The sequence below is a fragment of the Rhinolophus hipposideros genome (genome assembly GCF_964194185.1).
Source record: "Rhinolophus hipposideros genome assembly, chromosome: 11".
NCBI classification, from domain to species: domain Eukaryota; kingdom Metazoa; phylum Chordata; class Mammalia; order Chiroptera; family Rhinolophidae; genus Rhinolophus; species Rhinolophus hipposideros.
In genome coordinates this window covers 63,263,501-63,272,612 of record NC_138057.1, presented here as the reverse complement: position 1 = coordinate 63,272,612, position 9,112 = coordinate 63,263,501, and positions in this window count along the sequence as shown.

Genomic DNA, 9,112 nt, shown 5'->3' with positions numbered 1-9,112 from the left:
TTAATATACATAGAAATTTTAGGAGGTTTATAATATTAAAGTATTTAACCATAGGATACTACTAATATATATGTGTCTCATAATATCTATCTTGTTGGTTTGCAAACTCAGGAACTTTCCTGGGTAAAATCTGAAACTGGCCCCGGTACATGGAGGGCAAAGAGAGAACTTGAAAAGAGGCAGGCCACTCCAGATTGGTAGGTGGCTGGTTTAATCAGCAAGGGAACTTATATATGAGGCTTGTCTTGGGTGTCTGCAAGACAAGTAAATCTCTGTACCTGCCTGCCAGAATCTTAAAAGTTTACATAGAGGCCTTAACAGGGTTCAGTCCCATATACGATCTTGATGGTCTCAACAATACATTGCTCTTTCAAGGTTGCATCCTTGAAAATGGTTCCCACTATGGGAACAGTGGGCAGAACGTACATTCCAAATACAGGAGAGAGGGTGAGGAGCCTCTGATTGCATGGGTCCAGCTTGTGGATCAGTCAGTGGTCTCATCTTCTTGATGACCTCCTCTAACATTATCTGCCTATAGATACAAAGGTGTGTTCTGTAACTTAAAATATAATAAATAAAACACTAACCAGTTGCAATTGCCCTACGCTAAGATAAACATTATTACAGATTTATTATATTTCCTGTCATCAGTTTTTTCTAATGCACTTTTTAGAGAATTCACACTACACGAGTATGTTTTTTGCCTCTACCTCCCAATTTAACAGGATGAATTGAGCATTTTTATAGCATTAAATTTTTTGAAAACATAAGCATAATGACTGTAAATTTTCTTTGTATGCATTTATTAATAACATGCTTTAACCATTCCCTTATTATTACATAAGATTGTTCCCAACATTTCACCTTTGTGATTAGTACTGTAAATTCCAGCCTCATACATGCTTGTAGAAGTGTGTGTTTGTCTCTGATTATCTCCTTAGAAAGGATTCCTAGCTAAAGGATATATGATCATTATCATACTTTTTAAAAAAAAGTTGTATTATTGAATCAGGCTGCCAAGGGCTAACCATGTAGAATAGCTCCACTTTCATCAGACTTTAGAGATGGCAAATGGATTCCATCTGGAGTACAAACATCAATTAATTAGTAGTGGTGACCTGGTACTCCTTGATGAGAAGGACTGCAAGACCACATCTGGGTCTAGCAGCAAAGAATGCTAAGATAAATTAGAAATGTTTAACTTTAATGAGGATGGAAGAATGGAAGCACATGTGCTTTGTGTCTGCCAACCCAATCTTGGTCACTTCTGGGGCTGAATATATATTCATTAATTTTTGCCAACATGAAATGCAAGAAAAATGTTTCTTGGTTTGTTATAATGCATATTTTCATAATTATAATTGTGGTTAAATAGTTTTTCCTATGCTTGATGTCCATCTGAATTTATTCTTTTGTTAACTGCTTTTCCATTATCCTTTGTCCATGTTTTCAATTGTCTTGCTAATACAGACTTACAAGAGTGTTTTACATATAAGGATAATAAGATTTTTTTCTGCCATTTTCCAATTTGTCATATTCCTTTTAATTTGTTTGTGATGTTTTAGGATGAGTAAAAGTGTTAATTGGTATGTGGTCAAATAAATTAATGTTTCTCTTCATGGTTTCTTTGCATGCTTAAAATATTCTTCCCCACCCTATAATCTTATCAATGGTCATCTATATGTTCTTCTGGTTTATTTATGATTTAATTTATATTTATTTCTTAAATCCCTCAGAAATCTAATATAGTCCTAATGCATCTTAAAGAGAGACAGACTGAAAAGGTGGATTAAAAAAGACCAAGTAAGGAAATATCAAGTAAATTGAAAATAGTGACATTGATGGTGAGGCTCATAATAGTAAAAATTAAAACAAAGCTGAAGTACCACCCAGACACAGTAAAATTCAAGATAAATATATTAAATAAATAAAGACTGTTATTATATTGAAGTTATGAAGTTACCTTGTTTATAAGTGAATCTTATTATGAACATTTATGCATAAAATTTAATATATTACAAAAATTATAAAACAAGCCCTAAAAATAAAGGTACAAATCATCAAAGAATAACTTTACCAAAGTTTAACAGGCTTTCAGTCTTGAACAGATGGAATAGATTAAAGATGGAATACAGCATTTGGCTAATGTATACAATAAAGTTGATTTATCAGATAGAAGACATTATATCTTACAACCAGAAACACTTACTTTTCTCAAAATCTAATAGTATGTTTCTCTGTATGTCATATATCAAGTCATAAGAAATTTCAGTAAGAACAGAAGATGTCCTGTTCTGACTTCCATGTAATAAACTTGGGAACTAATTTAAAAATAGGTTAACAAAACATACAAGCAAACACTGGAGTTAAAGTAATAACATAAAAATAAAAATAAAATAAATTACACCCTTCAATAACTTCTGGGTTGAAGAGGAAATAAAAGTCCAATTATAGGTAGTATAGAAAATAATGACACTACACGAGTATTATTTGCTAAAGATATACTCAGGAAATTGTTTAAGTGCTCTATTTAAAAAACATAATAAATAAAAATAAATGAACAAAGGATTCAATCAAGGCACTACAAAAGAAATTGTTCAGGATAAAAGCATAAATAAATGTATCAGAAAAGAGTCCAAGTGTTGATTCTTTTAGTCAAAAAGCACAACAAAATTGATAAAATTGTTCGTCAGAGTGATAAAGTGAAAAAAAGTGAAATTACTAATATATAACATTAGAAAGAAATAACACCATACATATAGAGGAAAATGTAAATTACTAAAACTTTCTTCTGAAGAAGTATAAAAGTTTAAGTGAACAGATGACCTTGAAAGAGTAATGTAGGGAAATAAAATTATTTAAAATAAAAAGTAATGATTCTAATTCTGAGTAAGATGGAATAAGTATACTCTACCCAGTCTCTCCCATTGAATACAACTATAAAATCTCTACAGGGTGCACGGAGTCTCTATTTGAAGACTCAGAAAAGTTAATAATAGCAGGTGGCTTGGGGAAGATCAGAATTCAAAATACCACTGAATCAACAGTGAGTTTACCATTTTCTTCTCCTACAGGATCCCCGGGGCTCAATGCAACAGTCTGAAACCCAAAAGTAGGCATAGGTGCAGACAGAGAGCTTCAGGAGATGCATTTAAGTTCAGGCTTAAAGAGTGGAAAAAAGAGAGTATTTGTGTTTGTTTTTCTCTTTCTCTGTTTTCATACTTCCCAAACTTCAGGCAATCGCTGCAGCAACAGTGATGGCAGAAGCTTCAAAGCAATACGAATCTTCAGGTGCCAAAACTTAGAGGAAGAACCTTCCTTTCTTATCAGAGGAGTTGTAAATCCAGAAGGAAGTAGCAAAACCTCCCTGTCTTGCCATTTGGCCCAAATGCAAACACAGTCACAGAAGGGTGCAGGAGAACAGGGTAACTAAAGTTTCAGCTGTTGAGGCAGAAGACTGAAAAAGAAAACCCCAGAAAACTGAAATGTAATAAGGAGATCCTGGGGAGTAAAGCACTTCGGAATTTCTGAGCTGTTCGTTGTATGCATTTGATTTGGACTATAGTCCAGAAATTAGTAACTGGTCTATAAGGGAGAACAACACCCAGTCCCAGATTGTCCACGAGGGGGCTCACTCACGGGAGAAAAATCCTAATAGCATTGCAAAAACTTGGAACATTGGAATCAGTGTCCACAGAAGGTTGGTCGGATCTTGTGACCTAAATCTCCCCAAATTAACTGCCAGCTGAAACAAAAATATCAACACTTTCTATAGAATTTAAACAGAACCCAGAATCTCATAACATAATATTCAAAATATTTGGGATATAACTCAATATCACTTGCTGTGCAAAAAAAAAAAAATTTACAACTTGCATAGGAAAAGACAATACCAGACGACAGATACTGGAATTATATCACAAAGGCTTTAAAACAACAATCATACAAAAACTTTATAAGCAGCTATAAACACTCTTGAAACAAATGGTAAAATAGAGAAGAGTCTTAAAAAAGATATAAAGAAGAATCAAGTGACAATTTTAGAACTGAAAAATGTAACTTAAATTTAAAACTTCCTTAATGGGTTCAATAGTAGACTCGAGATGATACAGAAAGGAGCACTGTTAATGTAGAATTATATATAACTATATAACTACTGATACACATTTTAAGAAAGGAAAACTGTATTAAAATTGTAATACTCAATATACACTGATAACAAAAGATGGATACAAGTCACGTTTGACTTCTGCAATTACAAGAGGTGCTCAAAGTGGTTGCCATCAGCATCCAGACACTTCTGATAACGGTGAATTACTGCTTGAGCCACGTTGACCAAAGTGTCCACTTGTGTACATTTTTTTGGCACCCCTGGTATAGATAGATGATAGATAGATAGATAGTAGATGATAGATAGATAGATAGATAGATGATAAATAGATACAGATATATGTATCTATATCTGTATCTGTCTGTATATATATACAAACACACACAGTACCACGTGCTGGATGAATGCTGAGCCACTAGAACTCTCAGGCATTTCTATTGTGAATGAAGAATGATACATGCATGCCTCTGGAAAACATTTGGACAGTTCCTTATAAAATTAAACATACTTTGTCATACAATCTAGTAATCCTACCTGTGGGTATTTATCCTAAGTAAATAAAAACTTAAGTTCACACAAAACCCTGTACATAAGCTTACATGAATCTCAAAGTTATTATGCTGAGTGAAAAAAGCCAATCTCCAAAAATTATATACTGTATGATTTAATTTATATGACATTTTCAAAACGACAAAACTATAATGATGGAGAACAAGATCAGTGGGTTGCCTGGTGTTGGAGGTAAAGGGAGAAGGTAACCAAAAAGGGTGTTCTTCAGAGTGAAAGAACTGTTCTGTATCCTGATTGTGGCTGTAGTTACATGATGGTATGTATGTGTTTGAATTCATGAACCTGTACACACACACAAAGATGACAAAAAGTCATTTTTACTGTATGATTGATCATTTTAAAATAAAAATTGTAAAGCAACTACAGCTATAGATGTCTCAAAATGGGAGTGACAGTGGTATAGTTTGTCAATAAGAAATGGTCTTTACTGGTCCTTTCATATTTCAGACCTGGTAAGAGAAGGTGATGGGATAAAAATCAAAAGGGTATGTCTTTTAAAAAGTATTGTCATTATTAATGTTATTATTTGTTTTTAAAATAGTGTTCAAGATCACAAATGGAGTTAATTTCAAGCCTTGACCTTGACTATAATATCTAAAAGTATAGGTGATACTATTATCTTTTTTACAGTTTGATGATGATGGAAGATGAACTCATTGAGCTGCTTCATGTAAGTGAACACAAAGTCTGGTCCTGTCAGTGAATCTAAAGAATCCTTCAGTGCATGTCCTTCTGGAAGAGACACTATCTCCCATAGGACCTTTGGAAAGCTGGTTCACAAATTCAAGGATACAGGTAATGTTTTGGGCACACTGCTTTGTGGATGAGTGTTTCTGAAGAGGGAAAGGAAATAGTTACAGTGAACACATCAGCCAGCCCAAAGAAAGTCAACTCATCAAGCATTCTAGAAACGGGGGTGGGGTGGAAGGGGGTGGCAGGTGGAGTACCTTTCAGTACCATATGAAAGATTGTCATTCCATGTGCCTTTCACTAGTTTGAGGTGCAAGCCCTGCAAAGTTTAGCAGAGGATAATCCCAACTGTTGCTTGGAAATGTGCTTGTCGTGCTTAGATAAGTGCCTGGGTAAGAAACCTGCTTTCTTGAAGACAGTGTCTTTTTATGTGAAAAGGGAGGAAAACAAATAGTAGATGTGAAGTTGGGTTGGTAGGCATGACCAAGACAATCCACACTGGGTGTGGACCTCTCCAATGTGAAGCAAAGGTGATGGCGTGGTGTGACCCGTGGAGAGCACCTGTCTTCGGTCCATTTTTCTGTGAAGCAACATCTTGGAAAAGACTCATTTCGCCATGAAAAGTGACCAATTAATGCCTGCACATGACAGACTAGAGGAAGGTGACAGCTGTGGTCAGGCTGGCAGACCACCCTCTTGAGTCAGCAAGGAGAGGGACTGGTGGAATGATAATTCCCGAAACTGGATTGACTGACATGGTTGTGTGGTGTAGACTGCCAGATCTGAACTCCCTTGATGACTTCCCCTGAGTTTTGTTAAAGCCTCAGGTTTATTCAGTGGAAATCAGAGGCCAAATTATCTGAGGCAGTGAGTGCATCCTATGTACAAATGCAGGGGTTGACACAAATGATGTGTGAATACACCACCTTCACTGCAAGATTACACTGCTAACAAGACATCGAACATGCGTTTAAATGTAATAGCAATAAACATTTATATTTCCAGACTGTCCACTTCTTAGAGCTCTATTCCCTCACCTGTAAAAATGGAGTAACCACCACATTTATTTCAGGATTTATGGCAGTATTCAATGAGATAAACCACATAAAATGATGTGTATTTTTAAATTTATCTGTATCTAGTGTTATAACTAGATTTACAACATTTGTTTTTATTTATTGCTTTTTAATTGTATTCAATGTTGCTGCTAGGGCTTTTCCACTATGAACTCCATCTTCAGGTAATTCTACTTAAAGAAACACAGAGGGTAGCAATTTTCCCAACCTCTGTACATGGGGGAGAATGTCTTTGTTAAATTCACAACAGAAAGATAGTCATATAAAGTACAGTCACAAAGTGGCATCTTCCTCTTGTCACTATTGCTTGTTACTGTGATTCACTAATACTGTGTTATAGATTTAAAAACAAAACAAGACACTATTCCCAGCATACATGGAAACCGAAAACTTTCCTGCCTCTGTTCCCGTTTATTGGACTCGATTCTTGATATCTCAGAAGGATCTTTGCCATCATCATTCTCTGCTTTCTTCCTTAGTCCCCCTCCCATCTTTCTCCAAACATGAATTCATTCTGTCTTTTCACAGAATCTGTTTTAATGTTGAAAGATGGTTGCAGTGAAGAACAGAGTGAAGGTAGGTGTCTTCTAATGCAGTTTTCAATGGATAGATAGGAATTGAAGTTCAGCTTCTGATTGATCAGACTCTAAGACTCTGAATCAGGGTGCAGGTGGTGAGAAAAATGTGATGAATCTCCCTTCCCCTCTCCCACCAATACTGTAGTCCCCCTTTATCCATGGGGAATATGTTCCAAGATCCCAGAGGATGCCTGAAACCATGGATAGTACTGAACACTATATTTACTCTATTTTTCTGATACATACATACATTTTCACTTAAAGGAAGCACTTTACAGCTTCTCTTTGACATATTGGAATTGCCAGTATCACTACTTTAGGGCCATTATTAAATAAGAGTGATTTGAACACAAGCACTGCAATACTGCAGCGGGCCATCTGATTGATAACCAAGATGGCTACTCAGTGATTAACAGACAGGTAGCAAATATAGTGTGGTTACACTGGACCAAGGGATGAGTCACGTTCTGAGCGGGATGGAGTGAGGTGATGCAAGATTTCATCATGCAACTCAGAATGGTGCACAATTTCTAACTTATGGATTGTTTATTTCTGGAATTTTCCATTTAATATTTTTTGGACTATAATTGACTGTAGGTAACTGAAATCATAAAGAGCGAAACTGCAGATAAGGGGGACTACTGTATACATTTTTTTCCACAGAACTCTTCATCACATGAGATGAAGCCAGGGTAGTTTTTTCTCAATTCAGCTCCTTGTTGTCATTTCAGTACTTTTAAGTTGCTTCTGAATCTTAGTTTTTGGTATGATGAAAGTTTGTCATTTTCAGTGTCTGTTATTTATTGTGGCGTAGGTCAGGGTTTTTGAACCCCAGCACTACTGACATGTTGGGCTGGATGATTCTTTGTTGTGGGGGCTGTCCAGTACATAGTAGGATGTTTAGTTGCATTCTTGACCTTTCTATTAGATGCCAGTGGTACCTTATCCCCATAAAGGTCTCCAAACATTGCCCAGTGTTCCCTGAGTGAAGTGGGGTGCAAAATCACCCCCTGTTGAGAACCACTGCTTTAGACTAGAGATATAATAGGCTAGAGTGCCGGGGAACAGTGTCAAAACTGGAGCAGCAGTCTTAATAACATTCAGTCAAGACTTCTATATCTGCACTTTCTTACTATGAAGACAATTAATATAGGTCTGACTGTTCAGCCCACTGGAAATACACAATGCCTTATATTCTAACTCCTGTGGCAGGTTTCAGAATTACCTAGAGAACTTTCAATGCACCTAGCCTAGATCCATAGCACATATCTCAAAATATTGCTACTTTCATCACTACTTTAAAAATGGGGCATTTACTAGAATAGTTGATAAATGACGTTATTTCATATGATCATGAAGAAATACATATATTACTTACATGACAAATTTAGTTTTTAAAAAATATTTTGATAGCTATATTTTAATATAATTGGGTATTTTTTGTGCCAAACAACAACAACAACAACAAAAAACCCCAAAGATTCCAGAAGGGCTGGAATGAGAAATGAAGAAAAGATTAATTTAATCTAATCCCCACAGTTGCTCAACTACAAACTCTTGCTGGAATCAGACACTGCTACATAATTCATCACAGTTATATGTAAATATAGCATGGATATATTGCAAATATAAATTTACTGTCCCAAATTAAAGATCAGAAAGTCTTTGTACAAACTGATTTTAAATCTTTCCTATAGGAATCTTCTAAATTTTAGGGCAGACGAAGCTTCCCAGGGTTTTGTCTCTACTTTGCTTTTTGAACTCAACTGTCTTGCCATTGTCATGTGATTCAATATGGTAATTATTTATGGTGTTCACCAAATATTTCTAGATTTTTGCTTTCTGGGAATATGGTAAGATTGTACTTCTTTACTCCCTTTGGAGTTAGACATGACCATGAAACTTTCTTTGACCAATGAAATGGAGCAGAAGTTATATGTGTCACCTTTGGGGGCAACTTCAGGAACCAGTGAGCAATTCATGATGTCCTCCTTTCTCTGCCATAGCATTAATGAAAGCATATATTGAGAGGATAGCCTCCATGGCTACAAGTGTGGATTTATTCATCAGGATTAAGTTCAGCTGAA